This window comes from Macaca mulatta, chromosome 2, assembly GCF_049350105.2.
Source record: "Macaca mulatta isolate MMU2019108-1 chromosome 2, T2T-MMU8v2.0, whole genome shotgun sequence".
Lineage (NCBI taxonomy): Eukaryota > Metazoa > Chordata > Mammalia > Primates > Cercopithecidae > Macaca > Macaca mulatta.
In genome coordinates this window covers 76,768,998-76,793,225 of record NC_133407.1, presented here as the reverse complement: position 1 = coordinate 76,793,225, position 24,228 = coordinate 76,768,998, and the positions used below count along the sequence as shown (strand labels likewise).

General features: G+C 36.7%; 1 long non-coding RNA gene across 1 annotated transcript in view; it reads right to left on the bottom strand.

Annotated features, from left to right (window-relative positions):
* Positions 1-14,226: 14,226 nt before the first annotated feature.
* The window catches only part of LOC106997013 (uncharacterized), a 221,925-nt gene continuing 211,923 nt past the window's right edge, over positions 14,227-24,228 (bottom strand). The window contains exon 5 of the long non-coding RNA XR_013414547.1: positions 14,227-14,506. This is a non-coding gene — a long non-coding RNA (uncharacterized LOC106997013). The remainder of the gene's footprint in view (positions 14,507-24,228) is intronic.

Sequence of the window (24,228 nt, the reverse complement as noted above, 5' to 3'; positions counted from 1 at the left end):
AACCAAAGAAATTATTTTCATTATATTCCCAAAAAGTTAGAAATCAATAATTTAAAAAAAAAAAAAAAAAAAAAAAAAAAAAAAAAAACGCACTCTTGGGGTCTGGATTAGGAGACATTTCCAGTAACAGTTACATAATTAGTAGAAAGCACGCATTCAAATGATAGCCTTAAGTCCTATAAGTTGTGTGATGTTGAAAAGTTACATTTTAATGTAAGTTTATACAATGGAAATAAACACATTCATTCAGCTAACACTTATTGAGTATCTACTAGGTTCTCAGTACTATTTCTCTCTCTCTCTATGTATATATATCAATCTTATATATATTCATATATTTATCTCATATATAGTCATATATATGATACATATATATCATTAGAAGGAAATAAAAATATTTCATGCCAAAATATGGCTGTTGATATAATGAGTACTTTAAATTAAAATCTCTTAGAGATTAACAAGTCCTGGAATAGGCTTTTTCCCTATCTACATAAAGATAAGAATGGACCTACCAAAGAGAACAATTATTCCTGTCCCCCTCTTTGTTATCTCATTATCCGTTACAGGAAAGAAAACCAGAAACATAACTACATTTCAACAGAATCCTTTTCCAGAAACACCGTCTCTAAGATTTCCTTAATTCCATAGAGAATTATTTACAATTTTATTTCTGTTCCCTAGTAACCATTTATTGTACGTTAGTAGAATTCCTCTTTTCACCCCAACTCTTCTAACCCATTTTACCGGGATCCAAACCTTCATTCTTTCTGTAACTGCAAGATGGTAAGTAAGCCTCTGCACCTCATTGGGAAGTTGGTCTTCACTTCGTTCTGAAGTCTCCCATGTATGTGCCTTTAATAAATTTGTATGCTTTTTCTTGTATTAATTAATCTGCCTCATGTCAGTAATTTTCAGTGAATCTTAGAGGGCCAAGACCCTTGTCCTCCACACACTGGAGAAATGGACTGTGCCCTTTCCTTAGTGAAGTATATATTTCAATTCAGAACATACGCAAATCTTATGTTCCTGGTAGATATTTAGAGAAAGAATCAAGAAGGTGACTATAAGAAGACTACTTAGTACATTGCCTGGCATGAAGTTGATGTCCATTAAATGGTAACTAAAAAGAAATATTTATATAAATTAAGTATGTTTTATTATCAAGATAAAAAATTACTTCTAATTTTCACATACTCTTAAAACGAATAATCCTACTAATCATCAATTTAAGATAGTATCTATGCATATTTTATTGAGGTTATTAGTGCAAAACAGGAAATATTTGGTGAGTTCATAAAAAAACAAATTGTAACATTTTAAAGTTATACCACAATGGAATATTTCACCAAGGGAGGACTTTGTAAATGGCAACTTTTTCTCATTATGAAGTTGGCAGGTAATGATGACTGGACAGAATGCATGGTGAGATTACTAATCGGCAATAAAGCAGGCAGTGTAACATCAAATCCACTACCATTCCAATTCTGCAGAGCAAATTACTAAGAGGATGTGTTCCTGGTGGAAATTGGATGTGTATTGTTTAGGAAATTGAAAAAAGACCACTATGCAATTGTAGGCTGCTTATCACCAGCTCTCTGAAGGTAGGAGTAAAGCCCTGATTTCTAATATTTGCAAATTCCTGTGATGCTATTATTTTGTACTGTTCAATTATTTCATGCCTTGTTTATTCAACATTGCCAGAGAAGAAAGCAACATTATTACTGAAACATAAATACAACTAAGAATATATTTCACACTTATAGAAAGAAAATGTATAATAAACACCCATTTGTTTATAACACAGAAAGAACAATGTTAACTTTCTGTCATATCTTCATCAGATAAGGATATCTTAGGTTTTGAAAACTGTGTTATCACAACATAAATAAAGAACATTCAGAGTAAGATTTTTTAATTTTTTTAATTTTTTATTTCAATGGATTTTGGGGGAAAAGGCAGTGTTTGGTTACATGAATAAGTTCTTTAGTTGTGATATCTGAAATTTTGCAGCACCTATCACCCAACAGCATACACTGTACCCAATTGTAGCCTTTTATCTCTTGTCACCCCCTACCTTTTCCCCCGAGTATCCATTGGTTTTGTTTGTTCTTGTTTCTCCAGTTTTGTAGATGTGACCTTAGATTGTCTATTTTTGATCTTTCAGACTTTTTGATATAGGCATTTAATCCTGTGAACTTTCCTCTTAGCACTGCTTTTGCTGTATCCCAGTGTTGATAAGTTGTGTCACTATTGTCGTTCAGTTCAAAAAAAATTTTAAACTTCTATCTTGATTTCATTGTTGACCCAACCGTCATCCAGGAGCAGGTTATTTAATTTCCATGTATTTGCAAGGTTTTGAGGGTCCTTTCAGAGTTTATTTCCAATTTTGTTCCACTGTGGTCTGAGGGAATACTTGATATAATTTTGATTTTTTTTTTTTTTAATTTGCTGGGACTTGTTTTGTGGCCTATCATATGGTCTGTCTTGGAGAGTGTTCCATGTACTGATGAGTAGAATGTGCATTCTGCAGTTTTTGGGTAGAATGTTCTGTAAATATCTGTTAAGTCCATTTGTTGTAGAGTACAATGTAGGTCCTTTGTTTCTTTGTTGACTTTCTGTCTTGATAACCTGACCAGTGCACTCAGTAGAGTATTAAAGTCCCCCACTTTTAGTTATGCTGTTTAGCTCATTTCGTCAGTCTAGTAGTAATCGTTCTGTAAATTTGGAAGCTCCGGTGTTAGTTGGATATATATTTCGATTTGTGACATTTTCCTGCTGGCCTAGCCCTTTTATCACTATATAATGTCCCCTTTTGTCATTTTTAACTGCTGTTGCTTTAAAGTTTGTTTTATCTGATAGAAAAAAAACAGTTATTCCTGATCACTTTTGGTGTCCATCTTCATGAAGTATCTTTTTTCACCCACTTACATTAAGTTTATATGAGTCCTTACATGTTAGTTGAGTCTCCTCAAGACAGCAGAAACTTGGTTGGTGAATTTGTATCCATTCTGTCATTCTGTATCTTTTAAGTGGAGCATTTAGGCCATTTACATTTAATGTTAGTATTGAGATGTAAGGTACTATTCTATTTGTGTGTTATTTGTTGTCTCAATACCTTTTTTTTTTAATGTTGTTATTGTTATATAGGTCCTGTGAGATTTATGCTTTAAGGAGGTTCTATTTTAGTGTATTTTGAGAAGAATTTGTTTCAAGATTTAGAGCTCTTTTTAGCGGTTCTTGCAGTGCTGGCTTGGTAGTGGCAACTTCTCTCAGCATTTGTTTATCTGGGAAAGACTGAATCTTTCCTTCATTTATGAAGCTTAGTTGCACTGGATACAAAAGTTTTGGCTGATAATTGTTTTGTTTAAGGAGGATAAAAATAGGTCCCCATTCCATACTGGTTTGTAGGGTTTCTGCTGAGAAATCTGCTTTTAATCTGACAGGTTTTCCTTCATGGGTTACCTCATGCTTTTGCCTCACATCTCTTAAGGTTCTTTCCTTCATCTTGACTTTAGACAATCTCATGACTATGTGCCCAGGTGATATTTTTTGTTTTGTTTTGTTTTGTTTTGTTTTTTTTGTGATGAATTTGCCAGGTGTTCTTTGAACTTCTTTTATCAGAGGTCTGGATCTCTGGCAAGGTTGGAGATGTTTTCCTCAATTATTCCCTCAAATATGTTTTCCAAATTTTTAGATTTCTCTTCTTCCTCAAGAACACCAATTATTCTTAGGTTTGGACATTTAACATTGTCCCAAACTTTTTGGAGGCTTTGTTCATTTTTTAAAAAAATTCTTTTGCCTTTGACTTTGATGATTTGAGTTAATTCAAATGCCTTGTCTTCAACCTCTGAATTTTTTTTTTCTGCTGTTCAACTTGATTGCTTAGACTTTGCAGTACATTTTGCATTTCTCTAAGTGTGTCCTTGATTTCCAGAGGGTGTACTGTTTTTTATTTATGCTATCTATCTCACTGAAGAATTTTCCTTTTATATCCTGTATCTTTTTTTAAAATTTCTTTAAGTTGGACTTCATCTTTCTCTGGTGCCTCCTTGATTAGCTTAATAATTAACGTTATGAATTATTTTCTGGCAATTCAGAGATTTCATCTTAGTTTGGATCCATTCTTGGTGAGCTGGTATAATTTTCAGGGAGTATTAAAGAACCTTGTTTTCAGGGGGTATTAAAGAATCAGAATTGTTTTTTTGGTTCCTTCTTATTTGGGTAGACTATGTCAGTGGGAAGCTGTGGGATTCAAGGTCTGCTGTTCAGATTATTTTGTCCCTTAGGGTGCTCCCTTAATGTGGTGTTCTGCTCCTTCCCCTAGGAATGGGGCTTCCTGAGAGTTAAACTGTAGTGATTGTTTCCGCTCTTCTGGATCTAGCCACCCAGTGGAGCTACTGGGCTCCAGGCTGGTACTGAGGAGTGTCTTCAAGGAGTTTTGTGATGTGATATATCTTCAGGTCTTGCAGCCATAGATACCAGCACCTGCTGTGGTGGAGGTAGCAGGGGAGTGAAGTGGAATTTGTGAGCTGCTTTGGTTGTATTTTTATTTGGTGTGCTGCTTTTGTTTTTGTTGGCCTCCAGCCAGGAGGTGGCACTTTCGAGACTGCATCAGCTGCAGCCCTATAAGGAAATGCAAACTTGCCCTAGGCACACCTGGTTAAGTAGTCAGGTTTCTTGGGCAGTGTGCAGGGCCATAGAGTTCCCAAGAGATTATGATTTTTGTCTTCAGCTACCAGGGTTGGTAGAGACAGATCACCAGGTGGGGGGAGAGATACGGGTATCTAAGCTCAGCCTGTCCTTGGGCGGGGCTTACTGCAGCTGCTGTAGGGGATGGGAGTGTGGTTCCCAGTCCAATGGAGTTATATTCCCAGGGTGATTATGGCTGCCTCTGCTGGGTCATACAGTTCACCAGGTACATGGGGAAAAGCCAACAATCACAGGCTTCACTCTGCTGCCATGCAGCCTGCAGTCCTAAAGGGTGTACTCAGTCCCACTGTGCTTCCCCAACAGCACCAAGTCTACTTCCAGGTAGCCAGTGATCAGGGCTGAGAACTTGCCCCAATCCACAAGCCTCCCCGCTGAGAAAGCAAACAGACTCATAAGTTTTCTTCAGCATCTCAGGGAGCCTGCAGTGGTGATTAAGTTGCTTCAAAGGGTCTGTGGATTCTCTTAGCTTTCCTGGTATCTTCCTGCGGTAGTTCTTGGAGCAAAAGTTCATAATGTGAGCTGGCTACTAATTTAAGGCTTCTACTACTCCTCAGGTTCAGTAATTCACAGAACTAAAGAAAGTGCTATTCTTATGATTAGAGTATTAGTATAGCAAAAATATACAAATCAGAACCAGTCAAAAGAAGAGATTAGTAGGGCAAGGTACAGAAGGATCTTAAATAAGGAACATCTTTTGCCTTTTCCCCAAGGAGTCAGGAGGAATCACCCTTCTGTCATATCTACATATGTAGATTATGTAGATTATTGCCAATAATATGTAGATTATTGCCATATGTAGATTATTGCCAATCAGGGAAGCTCATCTGAGATTTGTGCTCACAGTTTTTATTGGGGTTTTGTTAGGTAGACATGATTTATTCCATCATTTGCTATGAGATTGAACTGAGTCTTCAACACCTCTCCTCTACCCAGAGGTTGTGTTATTATCACATGGTTCAAAGCTCCTAAACCTCTAATCATATTGTTGGTCTTTCTGGTATGTACAGCCTCTATTCTGAGCCATCTCATTAACACAAGCTTTCTATGGGCGCCCATGAATTACCTCCTTAGGAGAAATGTATCATCATCAAGTCTCACCAAAAATGATAAAGACATTCCGTTCACTAAAGATTTGCGTCCTTTCCAAGGATTTAGAAGGTACTTCTTGGGAACTGGAGGCAAAGGCCAGCCAAATTCTTAATTACATAGGAGTTTATTTTGAAATTTTTATCCTATCGCTATGATCTAAAGTATATAAATTGTTATTTCATATTATCTTCACTATTGAGTATGGAGAAATTCAGAAATGTCCACTTATACAAAAGTTATTTCTAGTGGAAAAGCCCTGGCTATAAAGTCCACAGCACCATGTATATGCTTCAGGTAGTAGAAAACAAAGAGCATAATGCTGAAGCCAGAGGCCACGGGTTTGAGCTTTAGTTCTGTTATATACTAATGGTGATTTTGGACTAATTGCAGCTTCTGGGTCTTAATTGGCTATTGTGAAATAGATACAGTAATAATTCTTATTCTAGCTGAATAACAAGTTGGTTGTAGTTTACAAAGAATAGCTAATGAATATAAAAAGAAAACTATAAAACTATTTTTGTTTTTTTGAGATAGAGGCTTGCTCTGTCACCCATGCTGGGTGTGATCATAGTGCAGTGGTATGATCATAGCTCATATAAAACTCTTTATAGATGTTATTTTTAAGTCCTAGCCCTACCAGTCTTTACCTGAGTAACCTGATGTAACGAGTAAGGAACAAAGGGATACATAGATGTCTTATGACCACAATGTGCTGATGAGCTCATTTAAATTAACTTAATCCTTTAAAGAAACCTGACAGGAAGGTGTGATTATCTACATTTGGAAAGTTAAGAAAATTAAATTGGGAAAGATTAAGTACTTTGCTGAATTCACATAAGGAGTGACTATCAGACCTATTTAGGCTATACTATTCTATGTGACCTACCTAAACGGTAGACTGCAACTATATAATTCCTATGATAACTTCCAGCTGTAAAACACCGTGACATTTTCTTTTGAGAGATTACAGGTTGTGTGGTCAAAAAAGACTAGTGGCCATCTGACCTCAGCAGAAAAGAAGGCCAAGGTACTGGCAGTGGTTGTGATGTCTTTGAAAGCAAATAGTGCAATTGTTTCTCAATGGCAGATGATAGGTACTAGGTAAGAAGGTTATTTTAGCAGTTGATATAAGGTATGTTATGTTATAGCGACAAAGCACATTAAAATATCAATGGCTTAACATTATAAAAGTTGATTTCTTACTGATGCTACATACAGAACTATAAGGATTTCACTCAGACACCCAAGTGCCAAGATTGCAAAGAAGCTTAAGTTTTTGTGGGCAGGGAAGATAATACATCATGAAATAGCTTGTAAGGTTTCAGTTTGACTATTTTTTTTTTAGCTTTAAGGGGGCAACAAAGGACAATTCTATTATATGTTTAAAGGAAGGAAAGCTGGACATATTTAGAAAACACCTGTAATGAATACTGTTTCACCTACTTTCCATTTGTATAATATTCTGCAAGCTACAAATCACTGTATTCCACATTATTTCACTAATGATGACAATAATTTTGGTACTCAGAAACCAGTACACCAAAATATGAAGCATCTTTATCTTCCCAAGATTTGGACCCACCAAGGAATATAATAGTTTTCTTCCCTCTCTATAAGACCAAAGATATACCCACACGGGAACAGACCTTTTTTTGAGGTAATGACTATCTACAAGCATCATTTAAATTCCAAAGAGAACTATTTACAAGTTAATTTATGTTCCCAGATCCATCATTTTCCCTAGTAATCATTTATTGCCCTTCAGTGGAATTCCTCTTTTCCCCCTCCCATACATAACCTGCTTTTCTGTAACCTCATTCTGTCTGTAATCTCGATAGCGTATAAGCTTCTGTACCACATTGGGAAGTTGGGTCTTCATTCTGAATTCTCCCTTGTATACACATTAAATAAATATGTATGCCTTTTATATTATTAATTAATTCGCCTCATGTCCATGATTTTCAGTGAACCTTTATTTAGGGAGCTGAAAAACTTGGCCCCTGACAATAAAAAGCTACATTAGTAAGAGCTCAGAAATAAGCATACATGCAATATACACTTTTAGTAGGCTTTGGGTGCCTCGACTCAAATAAATTACATAAAAGTTTTGGCATTAGACTTTTGCAACCAAAGTAGTATTTTGAGGTAAAAAACTATCATAGTTATGTAAGAAATGCAAAGTTTGGGGATTTCAAACCATTTAGTTCAGGAATCGGAATAGACACAAAAATAGTGAAGCAACACAAGCACTTTTCTATTCTCTGCCACATACATATACACTTTATATATCCCATGTGAAAAATAAGTAGAAGAACCATATAATTTATTGCCCAAACTGGGACACTTTGGGAGTAAACAGGGATATTATTAATACTTACAATAAGGCAAGTATAAAGTAGGACTACTACACAAAACCAGGCATGTATTATCATCCTAAAAGAGTTCAGAAGGAAATTATCTTTAATGATTTAAAAATTAATTTTTCTTTCTATGTTGTAAATATATAACCATAACAGTTCAAGTTGAAAAAGGATTTATTTATCTACTTGTTTATTTAACAAACGTGTGTGTACTTTATGTCAAGCACTGATCTACACTGGGGAGAGAAGTATTAATTTGCTTTAGATGAGACTTACAGAATGAAGTTACAGGTTTATAAACACAATTCTTAGTTAAGAAGCATTCAGCTGATATGTTTTGTGATGCTGAAACATAGCAGATGATGATCTTTTAATTTTTGTAGAAATCTCAAAAACATTTCCCAAATATTAACTTATTTAGTTTAAAAGTCTAAACTATTTTCAGTATAAATTTGAAACTAAGTATATATGCATTGATATGTTTAAAATTAAAATAAATATAAGCAAATTACATTTTGCTTCATGATCCATGTCTCACTAAATACTGTTTGATTGCCTTAATCTATTGAATTTAAAAACAACCACCATGCAACGGAGGCAATTTCTTTAAAAAGCTTGATAATAGTACAGACATTTCATACACAAACTTAAAATGTAATAACATGAAGACTTTCAAGGTAGAATTTTCTAGCTCTACCATTTGTGGGGATCTTCTTTGACTCCCAAAGTTGGCATAACATTTAATTTAAAGTGAAAATATTTGAACTTGAGAAGATGCAGCAGAAATCTTATTGGAACTTCCCTTATCTGCTAAAGTATAAACTCCCCAAAACATAGCTGTTATTAACACTCTCCAGAGGGAGTTTCCTGCAAATTATCTGCCAAGAACATAATCCATTTATGTTACCATTAAACAACACTATAGAATCTCTCATACTCTCTCATTGGAGCCCTAAAATCTTTCCTTTCATTAAGTTGATATATAGAAACATTTACTTCCACCTATTCTATGACTTTTTCCATTATTGAGAGCTCCTTCACAAGCATATAAATCAACATTGCCTTTTCTCCTGTCAATATGTATATTGTCATTTAATTTGCAGGCCACCAACCACTGGACCCAAGTGAGAAGAGAAAAATATATATATTTTTTGCAACACATTCTTAGGTCTGTGATGTAGTTTTATTTTTTTCCTTTGAAAAAGTAATCTTTTCTCCTTAAATTATTTCTAAATGATTTCTAGAAAGGTTAATAAGCTGTACTATGGTCCAAATGTGTCTCTCCAATTCTTACCATAGGTTTTATATATTGACATGTGGAGACACAGTAATAAGGTTCATCTACAAACAAGGATAAAAGCCCTCATCAGACATTCAATCTGCCAACACCTTAGACTTCCCAGGCTTCAAAACTAGGAGAAATAAGATTTTATTGTTTACAAGCTAACAGTCTATGGTATTTTGTTATAGCTGCCCCCAAAAAATGAAGACAAGGTAGTATTGTTCAAGGTAGTGACTTTTTAAAATATTCACGTTACTTGATTTTAAAATTAAGAATATCAAATTTTTATTAAAAATAGTTGGGAGATTAAAAAAATTATATAATTTTAAAATGGCATGGCAATTTGGAATGTACAGAGAGAGTTTAATGTAAATGTTTTGATGAATACATTATTCTAATCACTAATTCAGTTGTAGTTGTGAAGAGATTTAAAAAGTTATTCTACAAATATGGCAAAGATAAACTTAATTAGAATTACCACAGTTATTCCAGAAAAAATAAATAATATACAGAACATAAAATATTCTGCAAAATAATCTAAAATAGCAGTAACAGCTTGACTACTCATCCAGAACATCATGCAATTGAGAAACTTGAAAGCAAAGGGCCTAGTCATTGAACACAAAACCACTTAGCTGGTGATAGTCCCACAAATAGAACTTGCAGCTAGCTCTGAGCTACATGTGAAATAGCAAATGAGAAAATTCACCTCAGTAGAGTAAGCAGACCCAAAAGTCCCTTTTTATCTGAAAATTATTATTATTTTTTTTTTTATTTTTTTTATTTTATTTTTTTTTTGAGACGGAGTCTCGCTCTGTCGCCCAGGCTGGAGTGCAGTGGCCGGATCTCAGCTCACTGCAAGCTCCGCCTCCCAGGTTCACGCCATTCTCCTGCCTCAGCCTCCCGAGTAGTTGGGACTACAGGCGCCCGCCACCGCGCCCGGCTAGTTTTTTTGTATTTTTTAGTAGAGACGGGGTTTCACCGTGTTAGCCAGGATGGTCTCGATCTCCTGACCTCGTGATCCACCCATCTCGGCCTCCCAAAGTGCTGGGATTACAGGCTTGAGCCACCGCGCCCGGCTGAAAATTATTTTTTAATGTTATCATAAGAGATATTCTGAAAGTATTTATTAATACTTACTCAGGTGGTCTGGATAGCCAATGATAAGCAATTAGAAGGGAGTATTTTTTTCTAGCAATAAGACATCCATAAAGTGTGACAAAAAAGAGATATATGTCATGTCAGTCCAAAGCATTTGTAGTACACAACTGCACAAAATGTCAGGTAGAGAAGAGGTTAATTAAGCAAGGAAGAAAACAATAGGAAAGAGGGGAGGGGAAAAAGAGGTATTTTTCAGTAACTTCTTGCAAAGAGGAAACAAAAGGAAGCTATAGATTTAGAGACTATGAACTTTAGAAAAAGCTACCAAAAGGATCTGATAAGAAAGATAATAGTATATCTGTCAAGGACAACAAATCCTGCCTTTCAAACTTCTAATGACACAGGAGAGAATGAATCTGAGTGATAAGGCTCAATCTCCCTTTACAAATGCAGGACAAGGTAAACCACAGAGGAAATAACCAATGAAGATGAATAGAAACAGAAGAAAGTCACGTTCCTTTATCATTCAGTTTCCTTCAGGTTGCATTTTGCTATCAAATATTTTCATCCTTTAACCACCACTTTCCCTTTCACATGCCCTTGAGTAAAATGAGCATTTTATTTTCCCTGGCATCACTCCTTCTTCCTCATTCTTCTCATCTCTTTCTCCTTTTCTTTCAACTGTTATCTCATACAGAGATCCAATACCAGTCACCACTGTGTTTTAGTGCAGTAAACCTTCAATTTTCTGTATGTAAATTCTGGAAAAATATTGAAAATGTAAGTTAAAGTGTAATACATTTACAGAGAGTTTATTTTTCTTTTTCTTTTTTTTTTTTTTTTTTTTTTTGAGACGGAGTCTCGCTCTGTCTGGTAGGCTGGAGGGCAGTGGCCGGATCTCAGCTCACTGCAAGCTCCACTTCCCGGGTTGACGCCATTCTCCTGCCTCAGCCTCCCGAGTAGCTGGGACTACAGACGCCCACCACCTCGCCCAGCTAGTTTTTTTGTACTTTTTAGTAGAGACGGGGTTTCACCGTGTTCGCCAGGATGGTCTCGATCTCCTGACCTCGTGATCTGCCCGTCTCGGCCTCCCAAAGTGCTGGGATTACAGGCTTGAGCCACCGCGCCCGGCCGAGAGTTTATTTTTCATATGTAGCATTAACACAATCACAAAAGAAGTAGAAATCTATCATTCCAATTTTATCTTCATAAGGAAAGATTATGACTACTTTTCTCAACAGTAGTAAAACACTCAGTTGATACAAATGGGTGTGAGTTTTGGTTACATTACTTATGGTGGTCTGTCTTGTATAACGTTTAAGGGGAATATGTAATATGTAATACTTTCCTGGATTTTAAATTAAGACTCATGAAAAATAATAGTGAATATAATTAGATTATCAAACACCAGCACACAACTAGAAAACTGTCTTTTTATATACAGAAAAATGTGTAATGTAAAATGCATGTATCATATCTGAAAATTTTATGATTTTTAAAAGTACAGATTTTATATCATAAAAGTAATAATAATAATAATGAAAACAATGCCAAGAAAAATAGCCAGAAATTTTGCCAAGTGCTTTATGATAGAACGCAAGCAGAAATAATTAAGCTCAAATTCTCATCATGGTCAGTATTCTCTTAAGAAATAAATTTTATTGGCCAGGTGTGGTAACTCACACCTGTAATCCCAGCAGTTTTGGAGGCCAAGGCTGTCAGATGAACTGAGTCTGGGAGTTTGAGACCAGTCTGGGCAACATGGTGAAACCCCATCTCTAAAAAAAATACAAAAGGCCAGGTGCTGTGGCTCATGCCTGTAATCCCAGCACTTTGGGAGGTGGAGGAGGGCAGATCACCTGAGGTCAGGAGTTCAAGACCAGCCTGGTCAATATGGTGAAACCCTGTCTCTACTAAAAACTACAAAAATTAGTCAGGTGTGGTGGTGCACACCTCTAATTACAGCTACTAAGGAGGCCGAGGCAGGAGAATCACTCGAACCTAGGAGGTAGAGGTTGCAGTGAGCCTAGATGGTGCTACAGCATTTCAGCCTGGGCAACACAGCAAGACCCTGTCTCCAAAACAAAACCAAAAAAAAAACAAAACCAACCAAATAAACAAAACAACAACAACAAAAATTAGCTGGGTGTGGTGTGGTGGCACACACCTGTAGTCCCAACTACATGGAAGACTGAGGTAGGAGGATTGCTTGAGCCCTGGAGTTGAGGCTGCAGTAAACTGTGATTGCACCACTGCACTCCAGCCTGGGTGACAAACAAAGCAAGGCCTTTTCCAAAAAAAAAAAAAAAAAAAAAAAATTAAATTTATTTTAAAACATGCTTTTAAATTATGTAGTTAAAAAATTAACATATAGCACCTTGGCATAGTTAGTATTTTGAGTTGAAAACATCTGGGAAAACCACAGAAGCAAATCTCTTTTACCTTATTCCACCCCACCCCTTCCCTTCTCCCCTGAAGAAGATCACAAAACCTAGAAAGAATTTTTTGAATTTCCCCTGAAGTAGTCATAAGATACTCATATGAGAGGTGATCTCCCTGTACCCAAGGAAAAGGAACATTCTTCTATCTGAAGACAAAAGGTCACAGAGAAGAATCTGAATAACAGTCCTTGTTGCTGTAGGAACAATAGAAAACTTTCCCTTCCTCTCTAAAGGCTAGATTCTGCGGAAATAATCTGACAATAGAGTAACAGGAGAAAAAGCATACAACGTTGTTAATGTACAAATGTGCGTGGGAGCCATATAAAATACGAGAATCAAAGAAGGGCCAGATGAGGCTCAAATCCCCTCTTTATAGAGGAGAGGAAAATGGAGGATGTAGGCAATTTTTAGGAGATAGTAAATTATTTTCAAGGGAATCGATTGGGTCCAAAAGGAGACAATAATGTGTAAATAATTCTCTCTAGAAGTTGAATGGACGGAAGAATAGATTATAGCATCTGACAAAATCTATATAGGTGTGGTGACTTTTCTCAGTCTTCCTTTCTGTGATATGTGTTTTATCTTTCCTGGCTAATAGAATCTCAAGGAAGTGATCGAAGGCAATTGTATTACTTAAGGAAGAGCTTCAGGTAAGGGAACTTTAGAGAGAGATTTCCCCTCTGTGTCTGGAGAGAAAAATAGAAGATCAGAAGATCCTTGATTCTGAGGCTGTTTCTAAGGCCTTTTAAATTTCCTTTAATGTGAAATGCTCAGCATGCCAAAGTGCAAGACTATGGGGAATCATTTTCTGAGCTTCAGCACTGAGTTTCCCCCAGGTTATTATCATTTGATTGATAAAGTTTAGGAAACACTACTACAAATTATGGGAACTTGGCATTTGAGGAAACAGCAGAAGCAGAAAAGTCACTCTCAACTTCCTCTTGCCCTTCTTTCCTAAAGCAATTAATAAAACCCAGAAAGTTTAGTCTTTGACCTTCTACCACTTTTCTCCCCTGGCAGGCTATAAGATCTTCATAAGATAAATGTCCTCCCTAAACCTGGAGGAAAGGAACAGGAACATTCATATCCCTGAAGACACAGAAACACAAAGAAACATCTGAACAGACAGGCCTTGCTAAATTCCCCCCAGTTTGTTGCCATGAGATTGTACACTTGTGTTTTCCAATCATATTTCTCCATGACTATTCACTCTTCATCAAACTAAGTATAAAAATACACATTTACCTGTTTCTTTAGGTCTTTATTTCTTTATTAAGGCTCCTATGTCACATAAAATTTACACTTAATAAATTTGTATGTCTTCAAGTCCAGGCACAGTGGTTGATGCCTGTAATCCCAGAACCTTGGGAGGCCAAGGCAAGTGGATTTCTTGAGCTCAGGAGTTCAAGCTACTAGGCAGGCCAAGATGAGAGGATGGCTTGAGCCCAGGGAGGCAGATGTTGCAGTGAGCCAAGATGACACCATTGCACTCCATCCTGGGTGACAGAGACAGATCCTGTCTAAAAAAGAGAAAAAAAAATGTATGTTGTTTTTCTCTTGTTAATTTGTCTTTTGTTAAAGGGACCATAGCCATGAACCTGACATGGGGGGAAAAGATATATCTGTCCCTTTATGAGATAAAGCCTTTTGTCCTATCATATATCTCATGACTCTTCACTCTTTATCAAACCTACTATGAAAAATACTTCTGTTTAACTGTTTCTTTGGGAGTCTTCATTTCTTTATGAAGGTTCTCCTCTCATGTAAAACTTATATTAAATAAATATGTATACTTTTCTCATGTTAATCCATCTTTTGTTACAGGGGCTATCATCACTTGATAGGTTCTTCCTGCCTTCTGCACAGACAAAATTAATCCACTGAGATGACAGCATTGCAGTAGAGAAAGAGTCAAATTGATGCAAGGCTGGCTCATTTTGGATTACTGAACTTACCACTCAAATCAGTCTCTCTGAAGGCTCAGAGGTTAGGGATTTTATAAATAATTTGGTGGATGGGAGCTAAAGAATGGATACTCCTGATTGGTAGGGGATAAAATTTAGAGGTGTGGAAAATAGTCCTCATGCACTGGGTCTGCCTCTGCAGCCCATAGAACCAGTTGAGTTATGAGTCACAATTCTTGATGGGTGAGTCTGAAAAACATCTCAAAAAAGACCAGTCTTAGGTTTTGTAAAAGTGATGTTATCTGTAGGAGCAATTGGGGAAGTCATAAATCTTGTGACTTCTGGTCATATGACTCCTGAGCATTAAAGGACTATAGAAACTGCACCTACATCCTAGCAGAATTCTTGCCCCACCCACAGCCCTATTCTTGTGGCCTTCTGTTAGGTTTACATATGTGGTTTTGGTCCCTGAGCAAAAAAGAGGTTAGTTTTAGAGAGGGACTCTTATCATCCTTGCTTTCAAGTTAAACAAGAAACTAAATGTGCCTCAAAGTTGATTTGGCCTATGCCCAGGAAAGAATAAGGATAGCTTGGAAATCAGAAGCAAGATTAAGTGAACTGTGTCAGATTTCTCTAAGTGTCATAATTTTGTAAAGGTGGCCTCAGGGCCATTAAAATATGCCCCTTTCAGGTAGAATGGACTCTCTGTGACTAACTGAGGTGCTCAAAGTTAAAATAGAATAAGGTATCCATGGCTGGGTCAGGGAGCATTCTCTGTGTTCTCAGAAAGTTATTGTAGAAGCGTCACAGAACTTTGTTTGTTTGTTTGTTTGTTTTTTCCTACAATCAAGCCAGACCAGTTCCTCTTGTCAGTACTGAAATAGACTGTAGCTGGACATTCCACTACTGACTACCAACAAACTACCTGGTGCCAATTCATCAACCACTTGAAACCAACCAGTTAAGAGTGATGGGTAATTTAGGGCTACACAGTCATTCAATCAAGACTCTGTTTCTATTTCTCATTTCCCTGATTCCCATCCCCTGCTATTATTGCCTCTATAATCACTAACTCTCAAAACAACCCACCACCTGGCTGCTTTTGTTTTACATCACAGGTTGCATCTCCCCAATCTGCAGTTGTTTTATTTTCTTCCTTTTTTTGTTTAAGAAGATAAAGCTCTCCCTTTTTTCCTCTTTTTTTTTTTCCTTTTCTTTATCTTTCTGCAGATCTCATGGTCTTTTTTTTTTTTAACAGGCTTTCACCAGGAACCTAGGATGGGAAGAGAAAAAGACTATTTCCTCCCGTATAGTATTGAAGCATATCATCTCACAAATCCACTTGACTTTGGAAATGCTTGGAGCCACCAACTTAATTTCCCATTCGCTGTCCATACATTCTATAGAAAACCTGATTATCAAAAATGTATGATCCACTGATACAGAACATATAGTCAGTCATCCCATGCAAAAGTGAGGTCTATTAAAGAGAGAGGTCCTAATGTCACTACAAAAAACATTGCTAGTCCCATGTACAAGTCAAGACATTTTAAACATAATGTAAATAAAGAATCAAGAAACATTAGATACGAGGGAAAAAAATCAATAAAATTAATGTGAAGAATAAAAATGCAAAATGGAATAAGTGACATTAGGAGACAGAGAAAAACTTTAGGATACAGAAGATAACATTAAAAAATTTCTAGATAGCCGGGCATGGTGGCTCAAGCCTGTAATCCCAGCACTTTGGGAGGCCGAGTCGGGTGGATCACGAGGTCAGGAGATCAAGACCATCCTGGCTAACCCGGTGAAACCCCGTCTCTACTAAAAAATACAGAAAACTAGGCAGGCGAGATGGTGGGTGCCTGTAGTCCCAGCTACTCCGGAGGCTGAGGCAGGAGAATGACATGAACCTGGGAGGCAGAGCTTGCAGTGAGCTGAGATTCGGCCACTGCACTCCAGCCTGGGCGCAGAGCGAGACTCCGTCTCAAAAAAAAAAAAAAAAAAAAAAAAATTTCTAGATCATCATCTGAGAAAGATGGCAGATAGGAGAGAGGGCTAACATACAGCTCCCACTTGGATGGAAAGAACAGTATGTGGAGACTCACACTGTGAACTTTGGCTCCAAAAACCACCACAGAAACATACCAGGAAAACCAAAAGAATTCACAGATCCTTTGAAAGAAGCAGCACACCACTCCAAATTCCATTAAACAGGCAAAATAATGTGAGTTCCCAAAGTGTGAGAGGGCAAAACCTGTCTCCAGAGACATCCCTGAGGAATCTGAAAACCAAGATCACAGGAGAATAATTTAACCTTATCTAGAGCTGAAACTGATGTAGGGAGCCACATTGAATATAAAAGTAGAAGAGGCAGTTGGAAGAGCCTTGTAGGCACTCAGTCTCCAGCTTGAGCCCAGGGAAGCCATCCCTGACTCTATCTCACAGGGCCTTGGGGCAAGGCAGTAAGTGGTTTTAGGGAGGGGTCACAGAATGAAAGAAGCTTTCAACTGAAATTTATAATAATTTTTACTGGGCACTAATTATCTTGAGCAGAATCTGGGGGGTGAATGGGAACTGCTGCAGATATGAACACAGAAGCCAATAATGACATGTGGGAAGATGGAGAGGAACAAGTTCTGAAAGCCATGCTTGCTTTCTCAGTGGGGAAGCTTACAGCCTGAGGCAAGGTCTGAGAGGGATACTGTGGGAGCGAGACCTGCCTCACCAACTGCCTAGGGTCTGGGTGAGGCCTTTTGTTACAACTATCCCCTACTTCTCTGGTGAACTATTTAACACAGCAGAGGCAGCCACAATCCCCTCTGGAACATTACCCCATTGGCCCGAGAACCACCACCTCAACCCCCCATGGTGGCCATGAGAAACCCCACATAAAGAGAATCTTAGCCCAGACCCGCCTAACCCTTTGCTCTACTTCCCAATAAGTTCCTCATCTTCGCCTGAGACCACCTCAGCCTGCACTTCATTGTCCACATTATTATCAGCATTTTGGCCAAAACCTTTCAACAAGTCTCTAGGAAGTTCCAAATGTTCCCAAATCTTTCTGTCTTCTTCTGAACTCTCAAACTGTTTCAACTTCTGCCCATTACCCAGTTCCAAAGTTGCTTCCACATTTTCAGGTTATCTTTATAGCAATGCCCCACTCCTGGTAACAATTTTCTATGTTAGTCTGTTTTCATACTGGTATAAGGATACTACCTAGGACTGGGTAATTTATGAAGACAAGAGGTTTAACTGACTCACAGTTCCACATGGCTGCAGAGGCCTCAGGAAGCTTACAATTATGGCACAAGATGAAGGAAAAGCAAGGCACGTCTTAAATGATGGTGGAAGAGAGTGAGCATGCAGTGGAAACTGCCACTTTTAAGCCATCAGATCTCATGAGAACCACCACACTATCACGAGAACAACACAGTGGAGACTGCCCTTATGATCAAATCACCTCCCACCAGGTCACTCCATTGACACATAGGGATTACAATTTGAGATGAAATTTAGGTGGGGACACAGCACAAAACCATATCACTAGGGGAAGGAGGAGAGCAGCACATCAAGGAGTCACTCCTTGAGACAAAATAATCTGAACAGCAGATCTTGAGTTCCAGACCTCTTCACTGAAATAGTTTACTCAACTAAGAGGAAATCAGAAAAGTAATTCTGGTAATATGACAAAACAGGGTTCTATAACACCCAAAAAGATGACACTGTCTCTCCAACAATTGATCTAAATCTAGAATAAATCTCTGAATGACCAGTTAAAGAATTCAGAAGGTTAATTATTAAGCTACTCAAGGAGATACAGAGAAAGGTGAAAAGCAATGAAAATAAATTCCAAAAAAAAAAAAAAAAACAAGATATAGATAAAAAATGCTCAAGAGAAATAAATATCATAAACACAATCACAACTTATGGAAATGAAGGACACACTTAGAGAAATACAAAATGCACTGGAAACTTTCAACAATAGACTAGAACAAGTAGAAGAAAGAACTACAGAGCTTGAAGACAAAGCTTTTTAATAAACCCAATCAGAAAAAGAAAAAGAAAAGGTATCAAAACAAATAAAGCCTCAAAGAAATGTGGGATTATGTCAAATGACCAAACCTAAGAATAATTGTTGTTCCAGAGGAAGAAGAGACATCTAAAAGTTTTGAAAACATATTTCAGGGAATAATCAAGGGAAACTATGCTGTCCTTGCTAGAGATCTAGGCATCTCAATACAAGAAGCTCAAAGAACACCTGGGACATTCATCAGTTATCAAAATATCTAAAGTCAAGATGAAGGAAAGAATCTTAAGAGTTGTGAGGCAAAGCCTCAGGTAACCTATAAACAGAGATGATTTAACAAACACAAGTAAATGGATATGATACATCAAATAAACAGAATTAAAAGCAAAAACCTTATGATCTTCTCAATAGATGCAGAGAAAGCATTTGACAAAATCCAGCATCACTTTATGGTTAAAATCCTCAGCAAAACTGCCATAGAAGGGAGATATTTTAAGGTAATAAAAGCTATCTATGGCAAACCCACAGTCAACATTATACTGAACAGGGAAAAGTGGAAAGCATTCCTCATGAGAATTGTAACAAGACAAAGATGCCTACTTTCACCACTTCTATTTAACATAGTATCAGAAATCCTAGACAGAGCGATCAGACAAGAGAAATAAATGCGAGGCACCCAAATCAGTAAAGACGGAGTTAAGCTGTTGCCGCTTGACAATGAAATGATCCCATACACAGAAAACCCTAAAGACTCTTTCAAAAAGCTCCAAGATCTAACGAATAAATGCAGTAAAGTTTCAGGATACAAAATCAATATACACTAATCAGTAGCACTGCTATACACTAACAATGACCAAGCTGAGAATCCAATTAAGAACTCAATCTCTTTTACAACAGCTGCAAAAATCAAAACAAAACGGGACAAAAACATTTAGGAATATATCTAACAAATGAGGTGAAAGATCTCTACAAGTAAAACTACAAAACACTACTGAAATAAATCATCAATGACACCAACAAATGTAAACACATCCTATGAAAATGGATGAAAATGACCGTACTGCCGAAAGCAATATACAGATTCAATGCAATTTCCATCAAAATACCATAATCATTCTTCACAGAACTGGAGAAAACAATCTTAAAATTCATATAAAACCTAAAAAGAGCCCACATAGCCAAAGCAAGATAAACAAAAAGAACAAATCTGGAGGCATCATATTATCCAACTTCATACTATACTATAAGGCTACAGTTACCAAAACAGTATGTTGCTCATTTCAAAATAGGCATGTAAATCAATGGAACAGAATAGAGAACCGAGAAACAAGACCAAATATTTACAGCTAACACATCTTTGATGAAGCAAACAAAAACATAAAGTGGGGAAAAGAAACCCTGTTCAACAAATGGTTCTGGGATAATTGGCAAGCCACACATAGAAGAATGAAACTGGATCCTCATCTTTCACCTTATACAAAAATCAATGCAAGATGGATCAAAGACTTACATCTAAGACATGAAACCCAAAAATTCTAGAAGATAACATTGAAAAAACTCTTCTAGATGTTTGTTTAGGCAAAGAATTCATGACCAGGAACTCAAAAGCAAACACAACAAAAACAATGAAAAACAGATTGAACTTAATTTAACTAAAAAGCGTATTCACAGCAAAAGAAATAATCAGAAGAGTAAACATACAACCTGCAGAATGGAAAAAAAAATTGCAAGGTATTCATCCCACAATGCTTTAATATCCAGAATCTATGAGGAACTCAAACAAATCAGTAGGAAACAAACAAACAAATAATTTCATCCAAAAGTGGTCAAAGGACTTGAATAGACAGTTCTCAAAGGAATATTTACAAATGGTCAACAAATATGAAAAAATACTCAACATCAGTAATTATCAAGGGAATGCAAATCAAAACCACAACGAGATACCACCTTACTCCTGCAAGAATGACCATAATTTAAAAATAAAAAAGAAAATAGATGTTGGCATGGATATGGTGAAAAAGGAACATTTATACACTGTTGGTGGAAATGTAAACTAGTACAACTACTATGTAAAACAATATGGATATTCCTTTAAGAACTAAATGTTGAGCTACCATTTCATCCAAGAGCCCTACTACTGGGTATTTACCCGAGGAAAAGAAGTCATTATATTAAAAAGACTCTTAGGGATTTGTTAATGTTCTCACTGTCCCCTAAAATTTATGTGCTGTCCCCTAAAATAGACTTCTTTTTCCTTTCTCTTTTCTAATAATATTGGTATGATAATAAATGAACAATATCATTATCATATGTGTTTCTCCTTCCTGATGGAACTAGCTTAAATGCCCATCAACCAACGAATAAATAAAGAAAATGTGGTATGTATATATAAGTGTGTGTGTGTGTGTGTCCATACCATGGAATACTGCTCAGCCATAAAAAGCAACAAAATAATGGCATTCGCAGCAACCTGGATGGAGTTGGAGACCATTATTCTAAGTGAAGTAACTCAGAAATGGAAGTCCAAATATTGAATGTTCTCACTTATAAATGTGAGCTAAGCTATGCAGATGCCAAAGCACAAGAATAATATAATAAACTTTGGGGTCTTGGAGGGAAGAGCAGGAGGCAAGTGAGGAATAAAAGACTATTCCTTGGGTACAGTGTACACCGCTTGGGTGACAGGTGCACCAAAAATCTTAGAAATCAACACTAAAGAATTTATTAAGGTTAAAAAAATTATCTTCTATTTCTATGCTGTAAATATAAGTTGTTATTTTATATTCTTATGCCTTGGCCTCTGCATCGCTTAGCTCCCACTTATAAGTGAGAACATTCAATAGTTGGATTTTCATTCCCGAGTTACTTCACTTAAAATAATGGTCTCCAACCATCCAGGTTACTGCAAATGCCATTATTCTGTTCCTTTTTATGGCTGAACAGTATTCCATGATATGTATACACACACACACACACACACACACACACACGCACACACTTATATATACATACCACATTTTCTTTACTTGTTGGTTGATGGACATTTGGACTGGTTCCATGTTTCTGCAATTGAAAATAATAAAATAATTATATTTGATACTTTCTGTATCAAAGTAACAAATTAGTATTAGAGTTTTCAACATGGAATAGGAACAAAAAATTGTTTCTGTGTAATTTGTCTAGATAGACATGAAGTTTCAGTTCTCTCTAGAATAATTCTCCCTGCTTTGCGTTAACTTTATCACATTTTTTTATTACTTTAAATGATAACAAAAGCAACACACAAAAACACAAAGAATGCAGGTTTCTCCTTTGTGGAAGATGAGAATTCTTTCTAATAATGCTTTCTTCTATGTTAACTGTAAAACATTTTATCACTTTGATTAAATAGGTACACAAGTATAGTTTCTCAGGTGCCTGTGACCCTGTCTTTATTAAATGACCAAATCTTCTTGACAACTCTTTCTTTTAGCTTCCTAAGATAAGATTCTAAATTAAAACTAAACTAAAATAAAAATTTCATGTTATCTCTCACAGCTAAAACTATCTTTGAGCCTTCCCAAAGGACACCAAGAAAATCACAAAGATGAATTTTATCTATTAAACTGGAAATGGAGTCTAGCAATAACTAGGTTTGTTTGGCCGACTCCTTATTTTTTAATTAGCTCAATATCATTGTAAGAGCTACACGAGAAGTGTCAAATCAAATAGTAACACCTCCTAGATTAAGTGTATTTTTTAAAGTATTAATATTAGTATTCACAAATTGCATTATTTGGGGGAAGGGCTCAGAGATTTGTTTTTAACTGGTATTTGATTCTCTCTCTGTCCTTAGAATTCAGAAATACATACTTTTACTGAGTCTCATTATTTTTCATGGTAATATATTTATTTATCTAGGTTGAATAAAAATCTGTCCTTTTTTAACAGGATACATTTGAGCAAATTAACTGTGCACCTAAGTTTATATTTGAAAATAAATCTCATTTATTCTCATTAAATAAACCTCATTTATTTTCAAATATAAACTTAGGTAGGACAAGCTTACTACCAAACAACAAGAATAAACTTTGTGTGTGAAATCAACATCTACAAAGCTCCGTCCCCCAAGAAAACTGGCTTGGGTACTTGGCTTAAAGTGTCTTAAATACAAAAAAAAAAAAAAAAAAAAAAAGTTTCCCAGGACACTGAGAGCCCCAGATCTATAATATGTGTGAGCGTAGGGCCTAAATTTGCTAATATTTCATAACATACAGGGCTCATTATACATGTCTGGACTTGAGAGCAGGCAGGAAAAACTTTTTTTTTCTTATCCACTATCCTTGCAAACCCACCCTTTGTACCCATTGTCTCTTCACCTCTAGACAAAACCCTAGGCAGAACCCATAGTTCTTTCAGAAAATTTCAGGCAATAAAATTTCCTCACTTCATTATCAGGTAATTTGAAAAAATGGTCTCTTTTTCTAGGTCACACAAGTCCAAATCTTAACCAAACTTTGAAACTTCTTGTTTTGTTTTTGGACAGGATCTTGCTCTGTCACCTAGGTTGCATGGAGTGTATTGGCATAATGAAACTTCACTGCAGCCTCAGCTTCCTAGGCTCAGGCCATTCTCCTATCTCAGCTTCCTGAGTAGCGGGGACTATAGGTGCATGCCACCATATGCAGCTAATTTTTTTTTAAACTTCTTATGATTTTATATTACTCTATTTTCAGAGTTTAAGTCTATCTCAGAATGGAAACCCTGCTATAGGGAGGAGGCATGATAGGCTTCTCTTTACTCTCTATACTGTCCACTGGCTAGATGCTATTTGGGGTCATTTCCATGTTTGGGGAGTTGGTAATGAACAGTGGTAAATGGTACAACTGGGTACAATCGTATGTCTGTCTTATGAATGCCGGTTCCAGAGATTCACAACTGCTGTCTTTTTCTCCAGTAGGACACTTTGCTTGATGAGTTTTTTGAAGATCCTCTATTTCCTAGGCAGCTATCACATATATGTCCCTTTCATGGGAGCTGACTCCTTGAGCTGGCTGCTTGAGAATTCCTCCTTATCTTTCTGTCTTCTGAAGATATACTGTCCTTTTTTTGGTTGACCTCCCCCATTCAGAAAGTTTTCTCAAGATGCTCACATTCTTCTTATACAACAGGCATACCACCTTTGCTTGGCAAATGTAGAAAGAGTAGGATACCAGTGAAGGCTCAGTTGCTTGCTCTGCCGATAAAGAAAATTCGGCCAGATCCAGCTACTTACTTTTAGACTTTTCAGTCTCTCAAACTCAGGGAACATAAAACTCTCTAAATGACT